The sequence below is a fragment of the Peromyscus eremicus genome, chromosome 23 (assembly GCF_949786415.1).
Source record: "Peromyscus eremicus chromosome 23, PerEre_H2_v1, whole genome shotgun sequence".
NCBI lineage: Eukaryota > Metazoa > Chordata > Mammalia > Rodentia > Cricetidae > Peromyscus > Peromyscus eremicus.
Genome location: NC_081438.1, coordinates 34,252,758 through 34,267,768, shown reverse-complemented (window position 1 = coordinate 34,267,768; position 15,011 = coordinate 34,252,758). Strand labels below are relative to the sequence as shown.

Genomic DNA, 15,011 nt, shown 5'->3' with positions numbered 1-15,011 from the left:
TCTGTTTAGCTCTGTAGCCCATTTTTAATTGGATTGTTCAGTATTTTGAAGTCGAGTTTCTTGAATTCTTTATGTATTTTGGAGGTCAGCCCTCTGTCAGATGTGGGGTTGGGGACTATCTTTTCTCATTCTATAGGCTGTCATTTTGTCTTATTGACCATGTCCTTTGCCCTACAAAAGCTTCTCAGTTTCAGGAGGTCCCATTTATTAATTGTTTCTCTCAGTGTCTGTGCTACCAGTGTTATATTTAGGAAGTGGTCTCCTGTGCCAATGCATTCAAGACTACTTCCTACTTTCTCTTCTATCAAGTTTAGTGTGGCTGGATTTATATTGAGGTCTTTGATCCATTTGGACTTGAGTTTTGTACATGGTGACAGATATGGGTCTCTTTGCATTCTTCTACATGTTGACATCCAGTTATGCCAGCACCATTTGTTGAAGATGCTTTCTTTTTTCTATTGTACAGTTTTGGCTTCTTTGTCAAAAATCAGGTGTTCATAAGTGTGTATATTACTGTCAGGGTCTTCAGTTGGCTTCCATTGGTCCACATGTTGGTTTTTGTGCCAATACCAAGCTGTTTTTATTACTATAGCTCTATAGTAGAGCTTGAGGTCAGAGATTGTCATGCCTCCAGAGATGGCTTTATTGTACAGAATTGTTTTAGGTATCCTGGGTTTTTTGTTTTTTCATATGAAGTTGAGTATTGTTCTTTCCAAGTCTGTGAAGAAATCGTGTTGGGATTTTGATGGGGACTGTATTGAATCTGTAGATTGCTTTTGGTAAGATTGCCATTTTTACTATGTTAATCCTACCTATCCCCGAGCATGGGAGATCTTTCCAATTTCTGATATCTTCCTCAATTTCTTTCTTCAGAGATTTAAAGTTCTTGTCATACAGGTATTTCACTTGCTTAATTAGAGTTACCCCAAGGTATTTCATTGTGGCTATTGTAAAGGGTGATGTTTCTGTGATATCTTTCTCAGCCTGTTTATGGTTTGTATATAGGAGGGATACTGATTTTTTTTTTGAGTTAATCTTGTATCCTGCCACATTACTGAAGATATTTATCAGTGGTAGGAGTTCCCTGGTAGAATTTTGGGGGTCACTTATGTATACTATCATATCATCTGCAAATAGAGAAAGTTGACTTCTCCCTTTCTAAGTTCTATCCCTTTGATCTCCTCTTGTTGTCTTATTGCTCTAGCTAGAACTTCAAGTATTATATTGAATAAATATGAGGAGAGTGGACAGCCTTGTCTTGTTCCTGATTTTAGTGGAATTGCTTTGAGTTTCTCTCCATTTAATTTGATATTGGCTGTCGGCTTGCTGTAAATTGCCTTTATGTTTAGGTTCTTTGGGGTGTTGGATTTTGTCAAAGGCTTCTTCACCATCTAATGAGAAGATCATGTGTTTTATTTTCTTTCAGTTTGTTTATATGGTGGATTACATTGACAGATTTTCATATGTTGAATCATCCTTGCATCCCTGAGGTGAAGCCTACTTGGCCATGGTGGATAATTTTTTTTATGTGTTCTTGGATTCGGTTTGCCAGTATTTCATTGAATGTTTTTGCATCAATATTCATGAGGGAGATTGGTCTGTAATTCTCTTTCTTTATTGCATCTTTGTGTGGTTTGGGTATCATGGTAATTGTAGCCTCATAAAAAGTTTGGGCCGGGCGGTGGTGGCGCACGCCTTTAATCCCAGCACTTGGGAGGCAGAGCCAGGTGGATCTCTGTGAGTTCGAGGCCAGCTTGGACTACCAAGTGAGTTCCAGGAAAGGCGCAAAGCTACACAGAGAAACCCTGTCTCGGAAAAAAAAAAAAAAAAAAAGTTTGGTAATATTCCTTCTGTTTCTATTATGTGGAACAATTTGAAGTGTATTGGTATTAGCTATTATTTGAAAATCTGGTAGAATTCTGCACTGAAATCATCTGGTCCTTGGTTTTTTGTTTTGTTTTGTTTTGTTTTTGGTTGAGAGACATTTAATGATTGTTTCTATTTCCTTAGGGGTTATTGGTCTATTTAAATAGTTTATCTGGTCTTGGTTTAAATTTGGTATGTGGTACCTATCCAGAAAATTGTCCATTTCTTTAATATTTTTCAATTTTGTGGAGTACAGTATGACCTGATGATTCTCTGGATGTCCTCATTGTCTGTTGTTATGTCTCCCTTTTCATTTCTGATTTGTTAATTTGGATAAGAGCTCGTCTATCTTGTTGATTTTTCTCAAAGAACCAACTCTTTGTTTCATTGATTCTTTGTATTGTTAACTCTGTTTCTATTTATTGATTTCAGCCCTCAATTTGATTATTTCTTGGCATCTATTACTCCTGGGTGAGTTTGCTTCTTTTTGTTCTAGAGCTTTCAGGTGTGCTGTTAAGTCACTAGTGTGAGATTTCTCCATCTTCTTTTTTTTTTTAAAGATTTATTTATTTATTATCTATACAGAAGAGGGCACCAGATCTCATTACAGATGGTTGTGAGCCACCATGTGGGTGCTGGGAATTGAACTCAGGACCTCTGGAAGAGCAGTCGGTGCTCTTAACCTCTAAGCCATCTCTCCAGCACCTCCATCTTCTTCTTCTTCTTTTTTTTTTTTTTGGCCTTTAGTGCTATGAATTTTCCTCTTAGCACTGCTTTCATAGTGTCCCATAATTTTAGGTATGTTGTACCTTCATTTTCATTGAATTCTAGGAAATCTTTAATTTCTTTCTTTATTTCTTCCTTGACCCATTGGTGATTCAGTTGGGCATTATTCAGTTTCCATGAGATTGTAGGCTTTCTGTAAATTTTTTGTTGTTGAAATCTAACTTTAAGCCATGGTGGTCCAATAAAATACAAGAGGTTATTCCAATTTTTTTGTATCTGTTGAGATTTGCTTTGTGACCAAGAATGTGGTCAATTTTAGAGAATGTTCCATGGGGTGGTGAGAAGAAGGTGTATTTGTTTATGTTTGGGTGGAATATTGTATACATATCTATTAAGTCCATTTGAGTCACAACATCATTTAAGTCCCTTGTTTCTCTGTTAAGTTTCTGTATGGCAGACCTGTCCAGTGGTGAGAGTGGGGTGTTGAAGTCTCCCACCACTAGTGTGTGGGGTTTGATGTGTGATTTAAGCTTTAGTAATGTTTCTTTTACATATGTGGATGTCCTTGTATTTGGGGCATAAATGTTCAGAATTGAGACTTCATCTTGGTGGATCTTTCCTGTGATAAATATGTAATGTCCTTCCCAATCTCTTTTGATTTATTTTAGTTTGAAGTCTGTTTTGTTAGATATTAGGATAGCTATAGCTTGCTTCTTAAGTCCATTTGATTGGAAAGTCTTTTCCCAGTTTTTACTCTGAGGTAGTGTCTGTCTCTGAAGTTGAGCTGTGTCTTGTATGTAGCAGAAGGATGGATCCTGTTTTCATATCCATTCTGTTAGCCTGTGTCTTTTTATAGGCAAATCGAGACCATTGATATTAAGGGACATTAATGACCAGTGATTGTTAATTCCTGTTATCTTTTGGTGGTAGTGTTGTGTGTTTCCCTTCTTTGGTATTTGATGATGTGGGGTTATCTATTGCCTGTGTTTTCATGGGTGTATCTAACTTCCTTAGGTTGGATTTTTCCTTCTAGTGCTTTCTGTAGGGCTGGATTTGTTGATAGGTATTGTTTTAATCTGGTTTTATCATGGAATATTTTGTTTATTCTGTCTATGGTGATTGAGAGTTTTGCTGGTTATAATAGTTTGGGTTGGTACCCATGGTCTCTTAGTGTCTGCATAACACCTGTCCAGGACATTTTGGCTTTCAGAGTCTCCTCTGAGACCAGGTGCTATTCTGATGGGTCTGTCTTTATATGTTACTTGGCCTTTTTCCTTTACAGCTCTTAACATTTTTTTCTTTATTCTATATGTTTAGTAGTTTGTTATTATACTGCAAGGGGACTTTTTTTGGATCCAATCTATTTGTATCTATAAGCTTCTTGTATCTTCATTAGGTTGGAATGTTTTCTTCAATGGTTTTGTTGAATATATTTTCTGTGCCTTTGAGTTGGTATTCTTCTCCTTCTTCTATCCCCATTTTTCTTGTTTGGTCTTTTACCAAATTTAGGTTGGAAAGTTTTCTTCTAGGTTTAGTTGAATATATTTTCTGTGCCTTTGAGTTGGTATTCTTCTCCTTCCTCTATCCCCATTTCTCTTAGGTTTGGTCTTTTAATGGTTTCCCAGATTTCCTGGATGTTTTGTGTTATGACTTTGTTGGCTTTAATGTTTTCTTTGAATGACAAATCTATTTTCTCTACCATATCTTCACCACCAGAGATTCTCTCTTGCATCTGTTGCTTATGCTTGCATCTGTAGCTCCTGTTCTTTTACTCAGATTTTCCATTTCCAGCATTCCCTCAGTTTGCATCTTCTCTATTGTCTCTATTTTCAGTTTTCAAATCTTCAACTGTTCCTTCACCTGTTTGTTTTTTTCTTGGCTTTCTTTAAGGGATTCATTGATTTCTTCCAATTTTTTGTCTGTCTTTTCCTCCAATTCTTTAAGGGAATTTTTCATTTCATCTTTAAAGGACTCTATCATCTTCTTAATGTCATTTTTATGGTCAATTTCTTCTGCTTCTTCTGTGTTGGGATGTTCAGGTCTTTTGATATATGATCTGATGGAGCCATATTGGCCTTTATGTTGTTGACTGTATTTTTGCACTGGCATCTGCCCATCTCTTTCTTCACTCAATGCCAGCGGTATCTATGTCTGAGGGAGCATCTCTTGGTCTGATCAATACTCTTGGTCCAATGGGAGCTCTTGGTTAAATCGGGGATCTTGTTCCTATTGGTGCTGATGAACTCTTTGTCTCCGGAAGCAGCTCTTAGTCTAATCAGCGGCACTGGTGGGCTCTGTCCCAGGGAGCAACTGCAGTCTCAGAGGGTGGGTGGCTTTGGGAGGTGTGGAGCTTGTAGGTTACAGGGTTTGATGGGGGGACGTGGTATTCCAACCTGTCTGCAAGAGATCTGTCTGCTGGCCTGAAACTGGGACTGCAATGGGTGATTGTGTGGGGTGCAGGGTTGTGCACTTGGGCCCAAAGCCTAGAGGCTGGGGTGTTTGGCTATGAGAACAAAGACTCGCTTCTTAGTCCAATCAGCTGGTGGACTCTCTGGAATATACTTTCTTGATGACAATCCTGCATCTTTCTCCTAGGAGGCACATAGGTGTGCTGAGCCAGTAAGGACCTAGGCCATCAGGTCCTAGGACCTCTGACCCTCTGGGTCAAGTCCATTACCGGACCCCCACCATTGGAGCTCACTTGCAGGAGGAGACTTCCACAAGTCTCTGAAGCTATCCCCCCTATTTCTTGAGGTGAGTGGGATACTTGAATTATCATCTGTACCATGGCCCCCACCTCCGACTCATGCCTAGACAGCTCTAGGGTTCTGCAGTTGCAGATGCTGGAGGTGGGATGGTAGAGACCTTACAGCCTTGGGAGGGGACCGGAGAAGACTCGGAAGGAAGATGGTTCTACAGTCACAGACCCCCGCCCCCACAGAAGGAGTGCTTCCTGTGCTAGGCATGGGGGAGAAGACTTGGGATGGATCAAGAGGAGTGGAAGTCAAGGATGAGGGCCAAAAGATCATGTGGTTAAAGGGGTGATGGCCTGAGATGCCACCACTCAGGAGGCTCACAGAGATTTACTGTTTAGAGATTAGCCTGGGAAACATAAGATGTCCCAGGATGGCCTGGATCCTTGGCAGTGGAGGAGAAGGAGTGCTGAGGACATGGCTTATTGGGTAAGACCTTGCCAACCAGCAGAGGATCTGAGTTTGAGGCCCAACAATACAGGCAAAATTGAGGGAGTAGCATAGGTCATACTCAGGGGCTTTCTGTGGCCACCTGGGAGGCAGAGCTGATACAAGCAGTTCAGAAATTCATAGGGCAGCAGGCAGGGGGAGCACACTGGAGAAAAGGCACTGTTTCAAAAAGGTGGAAGGCTAGGACCACATCCTGTGATGCCTGGTTCCCTCCAAATACTTGCAAGAGACATGTTGCTCCTGCTCACAGGCAGTGTGTGCGTGTCCAGTCTACAGGAGACAGAGAGGCAAGTACAAACAAGGACATGAAGCAGAGTTAAGTGGACATTCTGAAGGAGAGCCTCTAATGGCACTTCATGGTTTTACAAAAACACATAGGATGGCTCACTGTAGGGACCAACGGTCTCACCAAGGAGGACTTTCAATTGCTCTGTCAGCTGCCTCCAGCCTTGGCAGAGCCAGGATCACTGGCCTGAGTTACCACGTGGCTTTCGGTGCTGAGGAGGGAACCAATGGCTTCCTGCATGCTAGGCTGGCACTCGGCCAACTGAATTTATTCCCTATTAACCATACGCATGCCTTTATTAAAAGTATTTGTATCCCATGGATTGTGTGACTTGTATACCCAGTGACGGTATACCATCACACACAGGCATGGTTCTGAGGACAACTTGTGGGTGTCATTTCTCTTCTCCCATGTGGGTCCTGAGGATCTGGATAGTTCACTCCAGTCCTTGGACTGGCAACAAAAGCCTGTGTCCACTGAACCCCTCAACCAGCCCTAATTTACTTTCTTAATGACAGTCCCTCCTCTTTGCTCTTAGGACACTCACCAGTGTGCCTGGACAGTAGGGACCTACGACAACAGGTCCCAGGACCACTGACCCTCTGGGTCAAGTCCACTTCTGGCCCTGCCCCACACCCATTGGAGCTCCCCTGCTGGAGAATTCTCCAAAGCCTCCCAAGTTACTCCCCCTGTTACTTGAGGTAAGTTTGAAACATGGCTTATCTTCTGTCCTGTAGCCTTGTAGCCCCTGTCTGAGACACATGCAGGGCACGAGGCTGAAGGTGTAGGAGGTGGAATGTTAAAGGCCTTAAGAGCCCCTGGTGGGACCTGAAGCATCCTTGGATGGATGTTGCACATATTTTCACATATCCCAGTTAGAGAGGGGATTAACCGTGAGAGCCCCTGGTTAGATCAAGTGGCCAAAGAAGGAAAAGTAGCATGGAGTGGTGTGAGCATGTAATCCCAGTACTCAGGAGGCTCTCGAGGGATATTACGTAGTTGCTGATCATTCTTTGAAAGATAGAATGGTCCAGGATACACTGTACACTCAAAACAGTGGTATGGAGAGTTCAGAGGAGATGATGCGATGCTTTCCCACTGATAAGGAGTATATGAACCTCTCTTTGGGGCCCAAGAAGACATGTAAGAGCTGAAGGCAAACACCTCAGGACTCTTTCATGGCTGTAGTGAGATGGTAGGCAGAGCTAGGCAACAAGCTTGAAGTTCCTGGACCAGCTAGCCAGCTCTGTGCAGAGGATGACTTGAGACCCTGCCCCCAGAAAGGGAGAAGTTGCAGACCAACACCTGAGCATCCAGTGGCCTCCACAAAGGCCACTGGCATGTATTGCGTACAGTGTGCCTCTATTTTTCCTTCTCTCTCTCTTTTATCTTACACTCATGCACACATATAAAGACTAAAATGAATGAGAAGGAGCAGAGATTCCCAGGGAGAGCCTTTAATGTCCTGTTGTCACTCAGGAGGTCCAAGGAATTACAGTGTCTTCAAGAATGTAATTAATCCCCAGATCTAGCTCCGTCTAGCTGGAAGTCTCTAGAGTTAAAAGGCCTAAACTACCATTTGCTCTTTGTGTGGTACAGAGGAAGGCACCCCTATGGTTTCATGGCTTCATATATATGCCAGGAATGTGCCATTCCAATCCAGTATATTCCTTGATGTTAACATCCTCTCTTATCTTTATTTGTGTGTGTGTGTGTGTGTGTGTGTGTGTGTTAGTGTGTGTTTGTGTGTTAGTATGTGTGTGTGTGTGTGTTGGTGTTGGTGTTGGTATGTGTTTATGTGCACATGTGCATGTGCCCTGATTAGCATGGAATGGGGCACTTGGCCATGTCAGAAGATAAGATGTGGGTGTCAGTTTCTATCTCCCAATTTGACTCCTGGATTTTGAATGTAGTGTTCAGGCTTGGCAGCAAACACCTTCAATCCACTGAGTCATATCGCTGGCCCCCAAGATCTTTTAAAATATATATGGCCTGTGTATTATAATGAACACATGAGCAGAAACATCACATAGATAGATTAATATCATGACTCAGACAAACACTTGCCAGAATATACTTTCTTTTTTGCACATAATATTTATATTACAATAAATTATTATTTCATTAACATTTCCTCTTTTTTCTATTATTCCCGTTCTTTTAAAAAAATTCTTCTCTAGTACTATATATTTTGATGGCAGCCTTTCTTCTCTCCACTCCTCCCATTCCAGCACCCCCCACCTCCTCTCTTTCCCAGATCCACTGTTCCTCCTTTGCCTTCAGAAAAGTACAGGTTTCCCAGGGATATCAACCTAAAATGTCATCTTAAGATGTAATAAGACCAGGCACAAACTCCCATATCAAGGCTGGGTGAGGCAAAGTAGGACCAGTAGGAGGAAAAGGGTCCCAAGAGCAAGTAAGAGTCAGAGACATCCACATTTGCACTGTTAGGAGTCCCACAAACAACCTACACTAAGCAACCAAATTACAAAGTGCTGGCTTTGCTTTCTACCATGCTATATTTCAATATAGCCTTGAAAATACTTTTGACTTTTAGATCTATATTCTGGGAATTATACTCTCATTCTGTTTCTTTCCATATTTTGTAGATGATTCTATTTTCTGTAATATAAATTTTATGCTTGTTACTTTAATGAAGGTTTGTTTTACTTTTTTAGTTCTGAGTTTCTCACAGATGATTTTTATATCTTTAGTTTTCATTTGTCATGTGAATTTACACTTATATTTTATTTTATTTTTCTTAATTATAAATGCCCAGATTTGGCTTGGCTTGTTTCTTGCCAGATTTTTTCTTTTTTTATTATTTAGAAATTTTCAATTCATTTTACATACCAACTACAGATCCCCCTCTCCTCCCTCCTCCCACCCCAGATCCTTCCCCCTCAACCTACCCCCCATTCCTACCTCCTCCAAGGGAAGGCCTCCCATGGGGCTCAGCAGATCCTGGTACATTCAGTTGGGGCAGGTCCAAACCCCTCCCTCTTGCACTAAGGCTGTGTAAGTTGTCCTACCATTCCTTGAGTATATGCCCAAGAGTGGTATAGCTGGGTGTTGAGATATATTGATTCCCAATTTTCAGAGAAAAAGCCATACTGATTTCCAAAGTGGCTGTACAAGTTTGCATTCCCACCAACAGTGTAGGAATGTTCCTCTTGCTCCACATCCTCTCCAACATAAGCTGTCTTCAGTGTTTTTGATCTTAGCCATTCTGACAGGTGTAAGATGGAATCTCAGAGTCATTTTGATCTGCACTTCCCTGACGCCTAAGGATGTTGACAATTCCTTAAATGTCTTTCAGCCATTTGAGATTCTTCTGTTGAGAATTCTCTGTTTAGCTCTGTAGCCCATTTTTAATTGGATTGTTCAGTATTTTGAAGTCTAGTTTCTTGAATTCTTTATTTTGGAGGTCAGCCCTCTGTCAGATGTGGGGTAGGGGTACTATCTTTTCCCATTCTGTAGGCTGTATTTTTGTCTTATTGACCATGTCCTTTGCCCTACAAAAGCTTCTCCGTTTCAGGAGGTCCCATTTATTAATTGTTTCTCTCAGTGTCGGTGCTACCAGTGTTATATTTAGGAAGTGGTCTCCTGTGCCAATGCATTCAAGACTACTTCCTACTTTCTCTTCTATCAAGTTCAGTGTGGCTGGATTTATATTGAGGTCTTTGATCCATTTGGACTTGCGTTTTGTACATGGTGACAGATATGGATCTCTTTGCATTCTTCTACATGTTGACATCCAGTTATGCCAGCACCATTTGTTGAAGATGCTTTCTTTTTTCTATTGTACATTTTTGGCTTCTTTGTCAAAAATCAGGTGTTCATAAGTGTGTATATTACTGTCAGGGTCTTCAGTTGGCTTCCATTGGTTCACATGTTGGTTTTTGTGCCAATACCAAGCTCTTTTTATTACTATAGCTCTATAGTAGAGCTTGAGATCAGAGATTGTCATGCCTCCAGAGATGGCTTTATTGTACAGGATTGTTTTAGCTATCCTGGGTTTTTTGTTTTTTCATATGAAGTTGAGTATTGTTCTTTCCAAGTCTGTGAAGAAATCATGTTGAGATTTTGATGGGGACTGTGTTGAATCTGTAGATTGCTTTTGGTAAGATTGCCATTTTTACTATGTTAATCCTACCTATCCAGGAGCATGGGAGATCTTTCCAATTTCTGATATCTTCCTCGATTTCTTTCTTCAGAGATTTAAAGTTCTTGTCATACAGGTATTTCATTTGCTTAATTAGAGTTACCCCAAGGTATTTTATTGTGGCTATTGTAAAGGATGATGTTTCTGTGATTTCTTTCTCAGCCTGTTTATGGTTTGTATATATAAGAGATACTGATTTTTTTGAGTTAATCTTGTATCCTGGCACATTACTGAAGATGTTTATCAGTGGTAGGAGTTCCCTGGTAGAATTTTTGGTGTCACTTAGATATACTATCATATAATCTGCAAATAGAGAAAGTTTGACTTCTCTCTTTCTAATTTCTATCCCTTTGATCTCCTTTTGTTGTCTTATTGCTCTAGCTAGAACTTCAAATATTATATTGAACAAATATGAGGAGAGTGGACAGCCTTGTCTTGTTCCTGATTTTAATGGAATTGCTTTGAGTTTCTCTCCATTAAATTTGATATTGGATGTCGACTTGCTGTAAATTGCCTTTATGTTTAGGTTCCTTGTGTTCCTGATCTCTCTAGGACCTTTATCATGAAGGGGTGTTGGATTTTGTCAAAGGCTTCTTCAGCATCTAATGAGAAGATCATGTGTTTTTTTTCTTTTAGTTTGTTTATATGGTGGATTACATTGACAGATTTTCATATGTTGAATCATCCTTGCATCCCTGAGGTGAAGCCTACTTGGCCATGGTGGATAATTTTTTTATGTGTTCTTGGATTCGGTTTGCCAATATTTTATTGAATATTTTTGCATCAATGTTCATGAGGTAGATTGGTGTGTAAATCTCTTTCTTTATTGCATCTTTGTGTGGTTTGGGTATCACGGTAATTGTAGCCTCATAAAAAGTTTGGTAATATTCCTTCTGTTCCTTCTCTTTCTATTGTGAGGAACAATTTGAAGAGTATTGGTATTAGCGCTTACTTGAAAATCTGGTAGAATTCTGCACTGAAATCATCTGGTCCTTGGTTTTTTGTTTGTTTGTTTGTTTGTTTGTTTGTTTTGTTTTTTTGTTTTTTGGTTGGGAGACATTTAATGACTGTTTCTATTTCCTTAGGGGTTATTGGTCTATTTAAATAGTTTATCTGGTCTTGGTTTAACTTTGGTAAGTGGTACCTATGCAGAAAATTGTCCATTTCTTTAATATTTTTCAATTTTGTGGAGTACAGTATGACCTGATGATTCTCTGGATGTCCTCATTGTCTGTTGTTATGTCTCCCTTTTCATTTCTGATTTGTTAATTTGGATAAGAGCTTGTCTATCTTGTTGATTTTTCTCAAAGAACCAACTCTTTGTTTCATTGATTCTTTGTATTGTTATCTCTGTTTCTGTTTATTGATTTCAGCCCTCAATTTGATTATTTCTTGGCATCTATTACTCCTGGGTGAGTTTGCTTCTTTTTGTTCTAGAGCTTTCAGGTGTGCTGTTAAGTCACTAGTGTGAGATTTCTCCATCTTCTTCTTCTTTTTTTTTTTTTTTAAAGATTTATTTATTTATTATCTATACAGAACAGGGTGCCAGATCTCATTACAGATGGTTGTGAGCCACCATGTGGGTGCTGGGAATTGAACTCAGGACCTCTGGAAGAGCAGTCGGTGCTCTTAACCTCTAAGCCATCTCTCCAGCACCTCCATCTTCTTCTTTTTTTTTTTTTTTTTGGCCTTTAGTGCTATGAATTTTCCTTTAGCACTGCTTTCATAGTGTCCCATAATTTTAGGTATGTTGTACCTTCATTTTCATTGAATTCTAGGAAATCTTTAATTTCTTTCTTTATTTCTTCCTTATCCCATTGGTGATTCAGTTTGGCATTATTCAGTTTCCATGAAATTGTAGGCTTTCTGTAAATTTTTTTTGTTGTTGAAATCTAACATTAAGCCATGGTGGTCTAATAAAATACAAGAAGTTATTCCAATTTTTTTTTTTTGTATCTGTTGAGATTTGCTTTGTGACCAAGAATGTGGTCAATTTTAGAGAATGTTCCATGGGGTGGTGAGAAGAAGGTATATTTGTTTATGTTCGGGTGGAATATTGTATAGATATCTATTAAGTCCATTTGAGTCACAACATGAGATAAGTTCCTTGTTTCTCTGGTAAGTTTCTGTATGGCAGACCTGTCCAGTGGTGAGAGTGGAGTGTTGAAGTCTCCCACCACTAGTGTGTGGGGTTTGATGTGTGGTTTAAGCTTTAGTAGTGTTTCCTTTACATATGTGGATGTCCTTGTATTTGGGACATAAATGTTCAGAATTGAGACTCCATCTTGGTGGATCTTTCCTGTGATAAATATGTAATGTCCTTCCCAATCTCTTTCGATTTATTTTAGTTTAGTCTATTTTGTTAGATATTAGGATAGCTACATCAGCTTGCTTCTTAAGTCCATTTGATTGGAAAGTCTTTTCCCAGCCTTTTACTCTGAGATAGTGTCTGTATGTGAAGTTGAGGTGTGTCTTGTATGTAGCAGAAGGATGGATCCTGTTTTCATATCCATTCTGTTAGCCTGTGTCTTTTTTTTTTTTTTTTTTTTTTTTTTGGTTTTTCGAGACAGGGTTTCTCTGTGTAGCTTTGCGCCTTTCCTGGAACTCACTTGGTAGCCCAGGCTGGCCTCGAACTCACAGAGATCCTCCTGGCTCTGCCTCCCGAGTGCTGGGATTAAAGGCGTGCGCCACCACCGCCCGGCTGCAGCCTGTGTCTTTTTTATAGGCAAATCGAGACCATTGATATTAAGGGACATTAATGACCAGTGATTGTTAATTCCTGTTATCTTTTGGTGGTAGTGTTGTGTGTTTCCCTTCTTTGGTATTTGATGATGTGGGGTTATCTATTGCCTGTGTTTTCATGGGTGTATCTAACTTCCTTAGGTTGGATTTTTCCTTCTAGTGCTTTCTGTAGAGCTGGATTTGTTGATAGGTATTGTTTTAATCTGGTTTTATCATGGAATATTTTGTTTACTCTGTCTATGGTGATTGAGAGTTTTGCTGGTTATAATGGGTTGGTACCCATGGTCTGTTAGTGTCTGCATAACATCTGTCCAGGACCTTTTGGCTTTCAGAGTCTCCTTTGAGACCAGGTGCTATTCTGATGGGTCTGTCTTTATATGTTACTTGGCCTTTTTCCTTTACAGCTCTTAACATTATTTCTTTATTCTATATGTTTGGTAGTTTGTTATTATATGGCAAGGGGACTTTTTTTTTGGATCCAATCTATTTGGTGTTCTATAAGCTTCTTGTATCTTCATTAGGTTGGAATGTTTTTTTCTATGGTTTTGTTGAATATATTTTCTGTGCCTTTGAGTCGGTATTCTTCTCCTTCTTCTATCCCCATTCTTCTTAGGTTTGGTCTTTTAATGGTTTCCCAAATTTCCTGGATGTTTTGTGTTATGACTTTGTTGGCTTTAATGTTTTCTTTGACTGACAAATCTATTTCCTCTACCATATTCTCCACCAGAGATTCTCTCTTCATCTCTTGCATTCTGTTGATTATGCTTGCATCTGTAACTCCTGTTCGATTACTCAGATTTTCCATTTCCAGCATTCCCTCAGTTTGCATCTTCTTTATTGTCTCTATTTCAGTTTTCAAATCTTGAACTGTTCCTTCACCTGTTTGTTTTTTTCTTGGCTTTCTTTAAGGGATTCATTGATTTCTTCCAATTTTTTGTCTGTCTTTTCCTCCAATTCTTTAGGGGAATTTTTCATTTCATCTTTAAAGGCCTCTATCATCATCTTAATGTCATTTTTATGGTCAATTTCTTCTGCTTCTTCTGTGTTGGGATGTTCAGGTCTTGCTGATGTAGAACAACTAGGTTCTAATGGTGCCTATTGGTTTTTATGTTGTTGACTGTATTTTTGCACTGGCATCTACCCATCTCTTCCTCCACTCAGTGCAAGTGGTGTCTGTGTCTGAGGGAGCATCTCTTGGTCTGATCAATACTCTTGGTCCAATGGGAGCTCTTGGTTTAATTGGTGATCTTGTTTTAATTGCTGCTGATGAACTCTTTGTCTCCGGAAGCAGCTCTTAGTCTAATCAGCGGCGCTGGTGGGCTCTGTCCCAGGGAGCAGCTGCAGTCTCAGAGGGTTGATGGCTTTAGGAGGCGTGGGGCTTGTAGGTTACAGGGTCTGGTGGGGGATGGTGGTATTCCAACCTGTCTGCAAGAGATCTGTCTGCTGGCCTGAAACTGGGACTGCAATGGGTGATTGTGTGGGGTGCAGGGTTGTGCACTTGGGCCCAAAGCCTAGAGGCTGGGGTGTTTGGCTATGAGAACAAAGACTCACCTCTTAGTCCAATCAGCTGGTGGTCTCTCTGGAATATACTTTCTTGATGACAATCCTGCATCTTTCTCCTAGGAGGCAAATAGGTGTGCTGAGCCAGTAAGGACCTAGGCCATCAGGTCCTAGGACCTCTGACCCTCTGGGTCAAGTCCATTACCGGACCCCCATCATTGGAGCTCACTTGCAGGAGGAGACTTCCACAAGTCTCTGAAGCTATCCCCCCTATTTCTTGAGGTGAGTGGGATACTTGAATTATCATCTGTACCATGGCCCCCACCTCCGACTCTTGCCTAGTCAGCTCTAGGGTTCTGCAGTTGCAGATGCTGGAGGTAGGATGTTAGAGACCTTACAGCCCTGGGAGGGGACCAGAGAAGACTCGGAAGGAAGATGGTTCTACAGTCACAGACCCCCGCCCCCATAGAAGGAGTGCTTCCTGTGCTAGGCATGGGGGAGAAGACTTGGGATGGATCAAGAG

At 40.5% G+C, this 15,011-nt stretch overlaps 1 long non-coding RNA gene across 1 annotated transcript; it reads left to right on the top strand.

Annotated features, from left to right (window-relative positions):
• Nucleotides 1-5,191: 5,191 nt before the first annotated feature.
• Nucleotides 5,192-14,734, top strand: LOC131898333 (uncharacterized). The gene is made up of 3 exons (XR_009375900.1): nucleotides 5,192-5,346; nucleotides 6,620-6,782; nucleotides 14,612-14,734. It is a non-coding gene; the product is annotated as an uncharacterized LOC131898333 (long non-coding RNA).
• The last annotated feature ends 277 nt before the right edge of the window (nucleotides 14,735-15,011 follow it).